Raw genomic sequence first — 15987 nt, 5'->3', positions numbered from 1 at the left:
ACTCTGATGACGTGTGTTATTGATCACAATATCAATCATTGCGCTGTCTGGTCCAGAATCTATTATTTCCAGCCGCTGCCATGCAGTTGGAATGTTGCTGAATGCGGCGTTAAACAAACAAACAAACAAACAAACAAACTCTCGTGTATGGATTAATACCCCATTATCTCTGCCCTGCCTGTCCACACCCATCTCCGACTTGAACAACTTGCATCAATCATCACACTTTCCCGCTGTTTTGTTAATGTAATCAGCCAAATGTAACGAAGTGTGAATGGAACATACAGGTGTGATCACGTCTGCCTTGTCGGGTCAGGCTACCTCGTTTAGGTATGTACATTAGCCATGATCGGCTTAGCAAGGAAATGGAGCATGGCGCACCGATCCGAACCGACGTGTTCCAGTGCGGCTCGCTGCTCCCGTCTGTCGCTGTACCGGGAAGGTGTTGTCGTCTGCTCTCCCGTCACGTGCAGCTTGTCGGATGTTGACTCTCTTGACTCCGTATGATCCCCCCACTATACTGTGTCAACATATGTGTGCAGGATATTGCGGACTCCAAAATAGTCTTATGTAGTCGATATTAGATTGTGGAATATAAAATGTATTGGTCAATTTAGCCAATGTGATCACATTGAATACGAGGATCGATGTGGTCAATGCTAATAGCTATATTAGGGGATAATGGGTTTATATTGCAGATGGACGTCGAAAGAAGTGAATCTCATATAGATATATTGTTTTCTCAGAAAATGAATACAATATACAGTTAAAATTTGACTCTACTGCCATAAGTTGTGCATACATATTGCATGGTCGTACCTCAGACTCCAGATATCAGAAATCGTAAAATAAATTATTAAATGGTCTTAGTCTGAAAAGTTTACAACACAATATAAACCTCTGTCATCCATCTGAAACGTTAACAATGCAATTCTCTTCCCCACTCTACAACGATTAAATCTCGTCGTGGTGTATAAAATGCCGCGGCTGTTTAACGACCAGACCCTGCCTGACTACCTCCCCCCCCCCCCCCTACTCCTACCCGCTCCCGACACACGCCCCCTGCAACACTCTCCGGCGCTCCTACCCTGCGTTAAATCGAGATTGAGATGGCGAGTTTCTCCCCGTAAGGCAGCAATCGCTATCACAGCGACCAGCCGTTTCCTGGCACAGGGGCCACTTGAACCTCCAGCCATCACCCTCACTAGCGGATCCCCTCTCTACCCTCCGACGCCTCGCTGCCCCACAGAATACTCGCAGCAACGCTGTCGGTTACATCCTTTGTGTCAAGCTTTTGTGGAGTCGTCCTGACTATGTGTGTTTGAATATCGTGATGTCAACACCCTACTCCCAGTGACTAGCGTTATACCGCAGTGTTCCGCACAGGACAAGGATATTCGTTCATTGGATACATTGCAAGAAAGGCCCCACCGTAAGTTTTTTTTATTAATTTCGTACACTGTCATCATGACTCTATTAAGTACATTGGCATATATATACATCTATCTCCCAATGTCAACAGACTTCCCCCCGCCTCTTACAACTGTGTAATGTGATCTCGGGTCGCCTATTTAACTAGACCATATTGCCTTCGCTCTACCAGCTTCGTTTACTTCCCTGTTTCTATATATGCTATAGTAAAGTGACGACAAGCAACCGATGAATACCAAGAGAGTGATGTATATTTCAACGAACAGCTGATCGGAAAGCTTTCCAGCCACGTGTCCGGCAGATTGCATTACAGTTGAATCGTACAATAGGACAGCGTTGGGATGTTAACACAAAACAGATGAGTCAAGTGGAAACGTATTGACATACATGTTTATTATTCTTTCACATTTTCATCACTGGGATTGCTGTACCGAGTTGTTTTGCATACCGCTCATTTATCAGATTTACAAGCTATTTGACGACGAGCTACATTCGTACACGGACTATATATATATGACGCTATAGCTTTTGGTCCTCTAAGTAATACATTTCAATGTTGATATGACATAATTTATTATATATTCGACATGTAGCGTCCTCATATGGCCGTCATTTATTTGGTTCAGAAGGTGTTATTCTCGTCTGTACACACAGCGATCAATGGTGTGTGTGTGGGTTATTAAGGGGTTTATGGTATAGGCGTGTGTATTGTGAAGAAGGTACTCTACAAACACATTTACACACACCAATAGACTTGCACACGTCTCTAAGGCAATAATTATTAGTTTAAATCATAATTTCTAGATTACATGTATGTAAATAATAACAAGTTGTCCCTCCGTATAAGAGACATGAGTCTTAGTAAACTGACCACATATCTAGACTTGCCTATTAGGAAGATAGAATTATTACACATTTATGGACGTTTCTTTCAGTACAGCCTTGGAGCAAGGCTAAAATACATATAATGACACACTTAAGGTGGGAAACATTTTAAGGACCCCACCCACCCACACATGCTGACATACACTAAAGGTTAACATTCCACGACACCCCCCTCCCCCCTCCCACCCTTTATACACATTGAAGTAACGACCCCACGACACACACATACACACACGCACGCACGCTCACGCACACACGCACGCATATACACAGGCACAACCAGGGCGGTCGGGTGGCCTAGTGGTTATAGCGTTCGCTCGTCACGCTGAAAACCCGGGTTCGATTCCCGACATGGATACAATGTGTGAAGCCCATTTCTGGTGTCCCCCGCCGTGATATTGCTGGAATATTGCTTAAAGCGACATAAAACCATACTCACTCACTCACTCACAGGCACACCCACCCTTCCCCTACTTTAAATGTTACCATCCATAATATGACCCCCACATCACACTTCAAACAAAGCTTTCACTATCTGTTTCATTGATTCACGTTATTAGAACCTATCGATAATCTACAGTAATATCGATGTCAATAATACTGATATTTTAATTTTGCCTTGATCGATTACGATGCACCAATATTTCGATGCACCTTTGATATTATTTATGTACTAATATCCCCAAGGTTATATTTTATAACTGCCAGTGATCCCATTACACCCAGCCGTGCAGTCATTTCGAGTCTAATTTTGAACCGTGTAATTATATATTTGATCGTTCATATGTTTGCACTATTTATTGGTTCAGTTATTCTCAATTATTACTCATTAAACTATCCCTGTTTGATAACCACGCAGAGAAAATTATTCAAACTCGCAGCGTCGTGTTTTATCATGTTCGGTTGTTTTTTTCATTCTTTTGAAAAATCTAAACTATTATTTGAAGTAGTTAACTTTTAACATCTCGAGCTTATGAAATTTTGATTGGCGCAGCCACGAATTGTTATATCTAAACAGTACGTTATAGGTGTTGAAATTGACATCCAGGTGATTGACGTGACCATGAACTATTTCAGCAAAATAGTTTGCTATAGATGCTGCAATTGACATGCAGGTGGTTGACGTGACCATGAACTATTTCAGCAAAATGGTTTGCTATAGATGCTGCAATTGACATGCAGGTTGTTGACGTGACCATGAACTATACAAGCAAAATGGTTTGCTATAGATGCTGCAATTGACATCTAGGTGATTGACGTGACCATGAACTATTTCAGCAAAATAGTTTGCTATAGATGTTGAAATTGACATGCAGGTTGTTGAAGTGAACATGAACTATACAAGCAAAATGGTTTGCTATAGATGCTGCAATTGACATCTAGGTGATTGACATGACCATGAACTATTTCAGCAAAATGGTTAGCTATAGATGTTGAAATTGACACGCTGGTGGTTGACGTGACCATGAACTATACCAGCCAAATGGTTTGCTATAGATGCTGCAATTGACATCTAGGTGATTGACGTGACCATGAACTGTTTCAGCAAAATAGTTTGCTATAGATGTTGAAATTGACATCTAGGTGATTGACGTGACCATGAACTACTTCAGCAAAATAGTTTGCTATAGATGTTGAAATTGACATCTAGTTGATTGACGTGACCATGAACTATTTCAGCTAAATAGAATGCTTAAGGATACAACATACTTGATATTCTGGAGGGTGTATAATACCACACCACCTCCAGAATATCAAGTATTTTGTATACTTTATGAATATTCCTAGGCGTATCCACACACTATTGTGTGTTATAATGTGACATGGATCTGTTGCGATATCTCAAACCACTATCTCTAAAAGCCCATTCGAAATATTCCATTAACATAAAGAGTTTCAAATGGACCACACTTTAAGAATAGCGAATCAAAGTTAACTCTAACGCTTTTAACTTGATGTAAGGTTTAATCGACGCAATGGTTGAGGCAGAATTCTCCTTGGCGCTATAAAGTGTAATATCGTTACCGTTTGTTTCGGACTACGAATAACACATTTCCGCTATATTTCCGAATGTCCCGGAATTTCAAAACACATTTCCGCTATATTTCCGAATGTCCCGGAATTTCAAAACACATTTCCGATATATTTCCGAAGGTCCCGGGGCATTCCAGACGCATTTCCGATATATTTCCGAAGGTCCCGGGACTTCAAAAAGCATTCCGATATATTTCACTCGATACACTCTACCTCTCTTTTTGAATATTTGAAATAAGGACTAAAAACAGTCTAGAATCCTTAAAACTACTCCATGTTGTAACAGAAATACACCACCAAGATACATATACCAGTGGGGAGCTCTAATGTTTATGCAAGGCTGCAATACGCCTTCATGATGCTCTATGATCTCATATATATATATATATATATATATATATATATATATATATATATATATATATATATGAGGGGGGTATTTCCAAAGCTTCCGTGATGTTAGTTGGTCGATAGTGGATTCATTCCGGTCTCTGTCTGAAGTAAATACTTGTTCAATTAAGGTTCTCGGTGGTCGAGTCATAATTAAAGGAGGACAGTCGATGACAATGTCAACATTGACTTCTCAGGTAACAACGTCATCCTTCACAGGGTGGTCATGGTTGCTGATAAGCCTCGGAGAGCCTCCAGTACAAGGGAGCGATCAGTGCCGTAGATTTTAAAGATTGTTGCCTTGATTGATAACCTGTTTAAGCACTGTAGATTCTTGACGAATGTGATGGTTAGTGATGTTAGTACCGTGGATTCCCGAAGACTGCGTTAATGGCGGGTATTGTTAGTTCCGCAGATTCCTGATGTCTGCGTTAATGGCTAGTGTTATTAGTACCGTTGATTCCTGAAGACTGCGTTAATGACTAGTGTTGTTAATACCGCCGATTCCTGAAGACCGCCTTTATGGCTAGTGTTGTTAATACCGCCGATTCCTGAAGACTGCGTTAATGGCTAGTGTTGTTAATACCGCCGATTCCTGAAGACTGCCTTTATGGCTAGTGTTGTTAATACCACCGATTCCCGAAGACTGCGTTAATGGCTAGTGTTGTTAATACCGCCGATTCCTGAAGACGGCGTTAATGGCTGGTGTTGTTAATACCGCCGGTTCCTGAAGACGGCGTTAATGGTTGGTATTGTTTATACCGCCGATTCCCGAAGACTGCGTTAATGGCTAGTGTTGTTTATACCTCCGATTCCTGAAGATTGCCTTAATGGCTACTGTTGTTAATACCGCCGATTCCCGAAGATTGCGTCTATGACTATTGCTGTAAATGATAAGCCGTCTATACTGTAGATTCCCGAAGACTGCGTTAATGATCAGCAATGTCAGTACTATTGAATATTGAAAACAGCGCCCTTGTCTACTGATTGAAGCGCTTATATCGGGGGTACTGGGCACGGGGCATAACCTACAAGATCCAGTTCAACACCTGTATATGTTTACCCCCGGGCAAGGTCTAAGTCAGCAGTATACACTTCTAAGTGGCACTGTTTTGGATGCCTGATTCATCAAATGTCCACATACATGTATCAACATTGTAGACACCAGCGTCCTCGTTCAAGATTAATGATGTATATTTATACCGTGTTTACGGCAAGCCAAGGGTCGGGCTAAGGTGAAGACAGAACGTGTGATATCTTGAAGAGTGTTCTCTGCACAGCCTGATTGATGGTGTATACAATGACGATAGATGTTGGAACTGATACTGTGCATGTCCGTGATGGATCAGAATGGTGCATCAATTGTACCTGAGAACGTCACTCTGCATCAGTTGTACCTGAGAACGTCACTCTGCATCAGTTGTACTAGAGGACGTCACTCTGCATCAGTTGTACCCGAGGACGTCACTCTGCATCAGTTGTACTCGAGAACGTCACTCTGCATCAATTGTACTCGAGAACGTCACTCTGCATCAGTTGTACCCGAGGACGTCACTCTGCAACAGGTGTACTCGAGAACGTCACTCTGCATCAGTTGTACCCGAGGACGTCACTGTGCATCAGTTGTACTCGAGAACGTCACTCTGCATCAGTTGTACTCGAGAACGTCACTCTGCATCAGTTGTACTAGAGAACGTCACTCTGCATCAGTTGTAGTAGAGGACGTCACTCTGCATCAGTTGTAGTAGAGGACGTCTGTATGCCTCAGTTGTACCCGAGGACGTCAATATGCATCAGTTGTACTCGAGGTCGTCAATGTACATCAGTTGTACTCGAGGACGTCACTCTGCATCAGTTGTACTCGAGAACGTCACTCTGCATCAGTTGTACCCGAGAACGTCACTCTGCATCAGTTGCACTCGAGAACGTCACTCTGCATCAGTTGTACTAGAGAACGTCACTCTGCATCAGTTGCACTCGAGAACGTCACTCAGCAACAGTTGTACTAGAGAACGTCACTCAGCATCAGTTGTACTCAAGAACGTCACTCTGCATCAGTTGTACTCGAGAACGTCACTCTGCATCAGTTGTACTAGAGAACGTCACCCAGCATCATTTGTACTAGAGGACGTCACTCTGCATCAGTTGTACTCGAGGTCGTCACTCAGCATCAGTTGTAGTAGAGGACGTCTGTATGCCTCAGTTGTACCCGAGGACGTCAATATGCATCAGTTGTACTCGAGGACGTCAGTATACATCAGTTGCATCGAAGACGTCAGTGTACATCACTTCTACTTGAGGACGTCACTCTGCATCAGTTGTACCCGAGGACGTCACTCTGCATCAGTTGTACTCGAGGTCGTCACTCTGCATCAGTTGCAGTCGAGGACGTCTGTATGCCTCAGTTGTACCCGAGGACGTCAATATGTATCAGTTGTACTCGAGGACGTCAGTATACATCAGTTGCATCGAGGACGTCAGTGTACATCACTTCTACTTGAGGACGTCACCCTGCATCAGTTGTACTCGAGGTCGTCAAAGTACATCAGTTGTACTCGAGGACAGCAGTATGCATCAGTTGTACTCGAGGATGTCAACATGCAACAGTTGTACTCGAGGACGTCAATATGCATCAGCTGTACTCGAGGATGTCAGTATGCATCAGTTGTACTCGAGGATGTCAACATGCAACAGTTGTACTCGAGGACGTCAATATGCATCCGTTGTACTCGAGGATGTCAGCGTGCATCAGTTGTACTCGAGGACGTCAGCGTGCATCAGCTGTACTCAAGGACGTCACTTAGGATGAGTTGTATCCGTGGACGCCAGTATGCATCAGTTGTAATCGAGGACCTCACTATGCATCAGTTGTACTCGAGGACAGCAGTATGCATCAGTTGTACTCGAGGATGTCAACATGCAACATTTGTACTCGAGGACGTCAATATGCATCAGCTGTACTCGAGGATGTCAGTATGCATCAGTTGTACTCGAGGATGTCAACATGCAACAGTTGTACTCGAGGACGTCAATATGCATCAGTTGTACTCGAGGATGTCACCCTGCATCAGTTGTACTCGAGGACGTCAGCGTGCATCAGCTGTACTCAAGGACGTCACTTAGGATGAGTTGTATCCGTGGACGCCAGTGTGCATCAGTTGTACTCGAGGATGTCAAAATGCAACAGTTGTACTTGAGGATGTCAGCGTGCATAAGTTGGACTCGAGGACGTCAGCGTGCATCAGTTGTACTCAAGGACGTCACTTAGGATGAGTTGTACTCGAGGACGTCAATATGCATCAGTTGTACTCGAGGATGTCAAAATGCAACAGTTGTACTCGAGGACGTCAGCGTGCATCAGTTGTACTCGAGGACGTCACCCTGCATCAGTTGTACTTGAGGACGTCACCTAGGATGAGTTGTATCCGTGGACGCCAGTATGCACCAGTGGTATTTGTGGACGTGAGTACGCTACAGCTGTAATGGCGGACATCGGAGTGCCGGCAGATTAAAGGAAGGATATGGCTTAAGTAATGCTATGCGATAGGGCAGCCCAGTTATTAAAGTGTACGCTCGCTGTATCTAGGGCCTGGTTTGGATCCCTACGTGGTATGGTCTTTTTTCCTTTGCTTTGGCTGTTCGAAGCATAATGCGGACCGAACCCTGTCTCGTTGTTCTGAACGCGTCACATAATGTCGGGTATTTACACTACAGGCTAAGCATGAAAACGAAAGCGAAACCCGCACGTATGAAACAGCTGTTAATAATCACGGATAATAACGCCCTTTCACTGATAACACCGCTCCTCATGCAGGCAAACATGCTCGTTATTAATTATAAAAATGACGCCGCTTCGATTTGATAATGAATCCTTATCTAGCTTATCCGAGGGTGTCAACTATTGAAAAATAATATCTTATACCCTTTGGATTTCTCCTGCAGCAAGCCGAAACGCCGAAACATCGTATTATTCACCCTCTACCGTACGCGACACCTATCAAATATCAGTTTAAAATGAATAAACTGCACTTGACAAACAGGAAATGTCTCTGTAGGATATATTTCATCATAGATTTAACAGACGGTCTCCATGGTCTAGTGGTAGAGCGTCTGCCCGGAGAAGGTCGGGGTTCGATTCACGGTCGCGTCATACATGTTAAAATATGGCACTTGTTGTAACATTGACAGACGCTCGGCTTTAAGGGGTAAGTATTGGTAGGCTGGGATATTTATTAAAATAAGAATAATTGCTTTCGCTATTGGTCTAGTGGCAGAGCGTCCGCCCGGAGAGCGGATGGTTCTGGGTTCGATCCCCGGCCGCGTCATACCAAAGGACTTTAAAAGATGGTAGTTTTTGTTACCCTGTCTGACGCTCGACATTAAGGGGCTAAACAAGGACTGGTCGGCTCGGAGTGTACTGTGTCTGAGTGGGCTATTCATGTTAAACAGTGGCATGAGCGGCATTAGTCCGGACTAATACTATCAGAGAGAGAGAAGAGAAGAGAAGAGAAGAGAGAGAGAGAGAGAGAGAGAGAGAGAGAGAGAGAGAGAGAGAGAGAGAGAGAGAGACGTGTGTGGCACGTCGCTGTATAAGTGCAATAATCTTCAACGCGACGTTAAACCCCACTTCACCCCACTTCCTTGGTTTTCTGTACCCTTTCAAAAACACCCGGGATTTGAATGACCGCCAGCATAAACTTGGGCCCAGGTGGTTATAATAGGCGCCCAGCAACCATTGTTAGCCGTAAGGTGACTAAATTCGATCAGGTGGCCAGGCTCAGGGACTATTCCGAGTAAGGGTCACCGTGCCCCCATGGTGCTGGTCGTTGCTCATGTTTTCAACCTCTGCCTTGTCCAGACTAGAGGACATCGGGTCGGAATATCGCTCTCTACGTCTTCTCAATAACCTCATGTAATATTCATTCTATTAGCTATACCCTGCGCCCTTGTCACCATAGCTTCGTTGTGAGTCCGATTCAAATTCACATTTCTGGCGAAGCAGAAATAACCATCTTATAAAATTACGTAAAAATTACGAGTTCGTGAGTATGGTTTTACACCGCCTTTCGCAATATCCCAACAATATCACGACGGGGGGCACCAGAACTGTGCTTCAGTATATTGTACCCATGTTGGCAATCGAACCCGGGCTGTCTGCGGGACTAGCGAACGCTTTAACCCCCAGGCTACCCCATTTAACCCCCAGGCTACACCAGTGTCCCGTTCTATGTTAGAGAAAGTGTGAGTGAGTGAGTTTGGTTTTTCGCCGCTTTTAGCAATATTTCAGCAATATCACGGGGGGGGGGGGGACACCAGAAATGGGCTTCACACATTGTACCCATGTCGGGAATAGAACCCGGGTCTTCGGCGTGACGAGCGAACGCTTTAACCACTAGGCTACCCGACCGCCCCTGTTAGAGATAGGGGCGATGGAAGCCGTGAGTTGATTCCCAAAATTAAGTTGCCAAATCAGTCCAGGGTATCTATAATACTATAATCCTAATAGTATGGAGATATAATGCACTGGATAACAGAGGATGATGCCTGCGTCGGTAAACAACATTCATCCACCCTCTCTCACGGTCTGTAAACAGGCACATGACATATTGAACGTGCCGCTGTTCTGTTTCTCCAACTGTAAATAGGATGTGTGTCATAACTGTGATATTCTACGTTACTCTAATGAGGTGTGATATTGACCAGGGGACCAACTTCACGTCCAGAAGAGAACACTTGTCTAAAAATCAATTGTTTATAATGTCAGACGTCAAAGTACCGATATAATGTTATAAAACTTCACTCAGCTTGTCGCGCCACGGGGGCCAAGTCGTCTAAGGCGCCACAATTAGCTGTGCAGATTGCGTCCCTTAGACATGCCAGGAACTTATTATCGTGGGTTCGAACCCCGGTACTCCCTGGTTATATATCTAGGATTGTCAGCACGTGCCCGTGCTCGTGAGTTTCATCAAGGTGTTTTGGGGGAACCAGCGGTTAAACAAGGGTTCCATTTTCAATTTCAGTACATTGTTTGAAGCCGTGATATTGTCACCGAAAATGTGAAAAGCGTTGGTGGAAAGGTTTACTCACTGCATTGAGAAATAGGGGGCATGTGTAGCCCAGTCGTTTAAGGCGCCGCCATTCGCTGTCAGAAGTTGCGTCCCTTTGGCACGTCAGAAACCTATGATTGTGGGTTCGAATCCCGGTTCGCCCCGATTATGTTTCTAAGTTTGTCAGCACCATACCCGTGCATCACTTTGGGCTTTTCTCCCACATTAAGCTGACACGCCGCGATGTAACTGGAATATTGTTAAAAGAGGCGTGAAACCCAACTCACTCACTCACTCATTGAGATGTAACAGAAAAACTGTTCAAAGCAGCGTTAAACCAAACTTTACTCACTCGTAGCTCAACGGTGTAGGACGTCATTACGCTTATCGACAGCTTGTTCGTCTGGCCCAGACTCGATAATATGCAGACCGCCATTATGTAGCAGGGATAGTGCTAGCTGCGGCGTAAAACAACACACTTGAAACACGAGGCGTTTGTGGATTAGGTTATGTCCAAAACCTGATGTTGTTTAGGCACTGTTTATATCAGGACAGATGACCATCCATAAAATATATCTTCCGGTCAAGCAGTTGTACATTTTCTTTTCGACAAGGCCTGAGGAATACACAAGGAGGAACAAAACTTTATTCAAACAAAACACTGCTTCTCATCAGAATGTATTGGGGGCGGTGGGGTAGCCACATTACCATGATATTGCTGGAATATTGCGTAAAACCATACTCAGTCACTCACTCAGAATGTATTGCATTATGTTCTACAGGCCTGAGGCCTCTCCAGTAGGGAAATAGAAGATTATTATAAATACACAATGACAGGTTTCCGAGCAAACTCCAGATTGTTGTGCATGGCAATGTCTGGAACTTATCATAGACGGACAATTGTAAATTATGAAGAATTAACGTTTTCATGGTTCACGGAAATAGAAGATTATTATAAATACACAATGACATGTTTCCGAGCAAACTCCAGATAGTTGAGCATGGCAATGTCTGGAACTTATCATAGACGGACAAGTAGTCCAGGGATGTCCAAGACAGCACTAGATCAGCAATGCTTCGTTATATGTGCTGTTGTTGATGCAGGCTTTTTAGTCGGTCGACAAAGTCACAATAACGCTTGTCACTACGTAGTGTGAAGCGACTGTTTCGCCTTTGTCAATAATAGTCAAAGGAGTTGTATGAATTCCTATAGATCTGTAATGAGATTTGGCCACCGAGCCCTTCTTTCATTTGTCACTCAACTTTCGCGTTGCACGATACCATTCATTCTAATACACACATTTATAAAGAGATCTACCAATATCGTTGTCATGTTACTTCCAAAGACGACCGACAATGTCCCTTTCTAAGGTATAATAATACGGTAAAGCATTTGAGTTTCATGCATATAGGCCAACGTCAGCGGACAGACAGATTACTGACAGTTTGTAGTCATTATACAGGAAGCTGCTCTGAAGACGTATGTATCATAAAGCGTGGGCATGTAGACTCACATACATACATCATATAAATACACAATGATATGTTTCCGAGACAAACTCCAGATTGTTGTGCATGGCAATGTCTAGAACGTAAAACTATCATAGACGGACAATGGTAAATTATGAAGAATGAACGTTTTCTTGGTTCATAATGACATCACATAAACGTAGAATATCGGCCCATGTTCTGTCGGTGTCTCTGACATGTCAGTTTCCCAAAGCAGTGGTTAAAAGATGAACAGCCCGAAACATCAACATTGCTCTCCCACTTTTATTTTTAAGAGGTTTTTAAATCTTGTTTTAAAACAATGAAATGCTCAAACGTTTGAATTTGCTCTTTTAATTCCGTTCTGGAAAATACATAGCTTAAAACCTTCTTATATTGTATTGCTATTCTATTTGTTTGTCGTTGCTAAAATCTCAGAAAAAAACAACTGATTTTAACGTTGATAACTATCAAAACCAGTTATACTTCCTTTGAATACCATCTTTGGTTTGGCATTTGGCAACACAATTTAACAATCAAACAATCAACTCTCATCTTATTGTGGTGTACGGCGAGAGTTGCGATCTTTATAGAAAACACTAAAGAACATTGCAGCACGCATAAACATCTCACTCCTCTTCCCACCTAAAATCTACAATTCATCATAGGACTTTGGAATACATGTATAATATGACGTATGTGTACCGTGTTGCCAGACACAGACATTGGCTCCATGTTGTAAGGCAATCGAGAATAATAAAATATCAAATATAAGAAACGCTATTTGTCTTACGAAGGCGGTACCGGCACTTGTAGTACTGTACTTCTATATTGTCACCTGAAGTACAGAAAGCTGTGACAAATCGGGAAGTTTTGAGACTTGCAAAGCTGGATAACGAGATCGAAACTGAACCTCTGAGCTTTTCGTGACCAACTCGTGTTATTCCGGGACAAGCCGAATAGCGACTCGTGCCCCTCTCATGGCCATTTTTGCGACCGGGTTCCGTCTTAGCGCAAACGGGCATACCTAAAACAATTGTCAACTCGTTGCGTAATGGTTCACATATATTCCCCCATATATTATGTATATTTTAAATGCAATTTAAAGCACATCGGGACATGCGGAATTTTACAGTATGATTGACCACATTTAACTAATATTTTTACATGTAAGACGTATGTTAAATTAAAAATTGTTTCTGAGGGATTCTTTGACGAAGAACTTGAAATCATACGCGCGTTTGTCGTATTTTCGCACATAACATTCATCGATAGGGGGACGAGTCTTCTTGCAGGTTACGGAAAGGGGCGAGTGTTGACGAATGCCTCTGAGCTTTTCATCCTTCGCGTCAAATGTTAACAAGCTGCGACACGAGAGCGATGCTGATTTATCTTTGTACAACATATCATGATGGCACAACCGAAACTGAGCTACCGATCGATGTTTTTACTTTCTGAAAGGTAATACTATCTTATTATATGATGAAATGGAACGTTTATTGCCCAGTTTGAAACTGTGCGTACCAGGTTTGTTGAAAACAAGCTTTAGACAAATTATATTCATGTGTCTGAGTCGTATTTCAACATAGACTGAGCACGGGGTTACAATTTTATATTCTACCAGATTACAGTTACACGACTCATAATCAGGGTCACTTTCCGCAAAGCGGTTTTAACGTTACGATAATCTTTGCGCTAAGATCGCTTTGTGGAACAGGGCCCTTCTGTTAATATATGAAACATAATTTCATTTTTCAAAACGCTAAGAAAACAATCTGCGTCGCACGTGCTACATGGGATTGAAACGTGGTGTGAGACAAAGTTACGAAATTCAATGATTTTCTCGAGAGGTTGAACAATGATTTAATTTCCTTGACATTCATATGTTGTGGGTTTTAATCATAAAAGAGAGCTGAGATTTTTCCAGTCGCATTTCAAATTATACATATGGACGGAATGTTGAAATTTGCTCACTATCTACTTAAATATCATTTAACAGTACAGACATATGTGCTTTTATAACAATCCACGTATTTCTGCGTAAAAAAGAATTTGATTGATTTATGGCCCTATTTAGCTATTGGATCCCCCGCCCCCAGGCCAAGTTATCAAAACAAATAGCAAATCACACCGCTCAATAGCACTGAGTAGTACGTACTTCCTAAAAAGCAATATTGTTTTTCTAAAAACAACGCTTATATCAATGTTTATTCTGTTTGCGGAGTAGATGTCATCAAAGTGGAAGTCCTCACCCAAGTAATGGTAATACTACCGGATGTCCATTATGTACTATCTAGTTTTTGGATGACATATTGTTCTCAGTAACCGTAATGTGGAAATAGATAGTTGATTGGTTTTATATTCAAGTTGGTATTTCCGCTATTCAACGTGTTCAGTGAGGCCGTCTTATCAACAGTCATTTCTGACACATAAATGCAAAGTATAATTACCGTATTCGACGTAATAAGCGCTCCGTTCTAATATACCCCCTACGGCGATATTTGCTAATATATTGGCTAGTGAACAATCCCAATAAGCACCCCTTCCGATTGATTAATGTGCACAAGACTTATTTATTCGCGTACAATACGCACTCGTTATATGCACACTTAATTATGGGCAATTAAATTCGGGAAAAATATATCTGTCGTACATAAACATTTCAGGCTGTCAGCATAAACCACGAAATTTATCTTTCAACTCAACTTTTTTTTTTCACCAAAATAATATTCTAATTTTGAGAGCGCCCTGTGCGCTTATTACGGTGAATGCTGCAAGGTGTTTTTTAGAAAAGTCTCCCAAATCAAGTTTATATAACTGCAATACTGTTCAAAGCGGCATTCACTCAATGTGCTACGAACCTGCATACTATGGTGGCCGAGAGGGGACATCGCTTTCTCGCTTTCTCAGTTTCTCGCTCTATCGCTCTCTCGCTTTCTCGCTTTATCGCTTTCTCGCGGTTAAGCAATATCCCCCCTTGACCACTACAGGGGCCGCATGTGATATCTGCTGCAATTGGGAGCTAATGTTGAACTTTTCTCACTATTTACTTAAAATATAATTTAACTGTACAGACGTAGGTGATTTTAAAACAATCCACCAAAATAATATTACGCTAATTTTTTGGCATTTATAATTAACTCGAACGTTAATTTCAAAATTTACAGTACATACTATTCAAAAGAAGTTAAAGAACACCCGATTCCTTCATATGACTATGGTTAGTCATTAGAGGAAGCAATAGAGCGATAGAGCGAGAAAGCGATAGAGCGAGAAAGCGAGAAAGCGATAGAGCGAGAAAGCGATAGAGCGAGAAAGCGATAGAGCGATAGAGCGGGAAAGCGATATTTCCCATAATGCCGTACATTAAAACGGTTTTTGCTGATATTTAGTGATCCTGTAATTCTCACCGCTATTTTGCCCCTTATGACTAGATTTTTTAAACATCTTGTAGTAGATAAATATGTTACAAAATACACACGTATTTTTTTCTCGTTTAGCTTGTATATTTTCTTGTAGTGTAATAAATAAGCTAGATTCATGGAATAAAGATAGTCACTGTTCATATTTTCATTTTGTTCATAGTATCTCCCCCCCCCCCCCCTCCCCCCATTCCTCCATCAATCTTAAAACTTAAAACTTAAAAAAAGGAGATCATATATGTCAGTTTTATTAGCCAGTTTGTATTGTTTGCAAAGTTATACATGTACAC

The 15987-nt window shown here is 42.3% G+C and overlaps 1 protein-coding gene across 1 annotated transcript in view; it reads left to right on the top strand.

Annotated features, from left to right (window-relative positions):
* The first annotated feature begins 1076 nt into the window (after positions 1 to 1076).
* Positions 1077 to 15987, top strand: part of LOC139468053 (guanylate cyclase 32E-like) — a 148838-nt gene continuing 133927 nt past the window's right edge. The window contains exon 1 of the mRNA XM_071249750.1: positions 1077 to 1432. The gene's annotated coding sequence lies outside the window, so the exon portion shown is untranslated. The remainder of the gene's footprint in view (positions 1433 to 15987) is intronic.

This window comes from Haliotis cracherodii, unplaced genomic scaffold (genome assembly GCF_022045235.1).
Source record: "Haliotis cracherodii isolate W230 unplaced genomic scaffold, xgHalCrac1.p SCAF_2, whole genome shotgun sequence".
NCBI classification, from domain to species: Eukaryota; Metazoa; Mollusca; class Gastropoda; order Lepetellida; family Haliotidae; genus Haliotis; species Haliotis cracherodii.
Note: the sequence above shows the minus strand (reverse complement) of the source record. Positions and strands in the feature narration are given on the sequence as shown.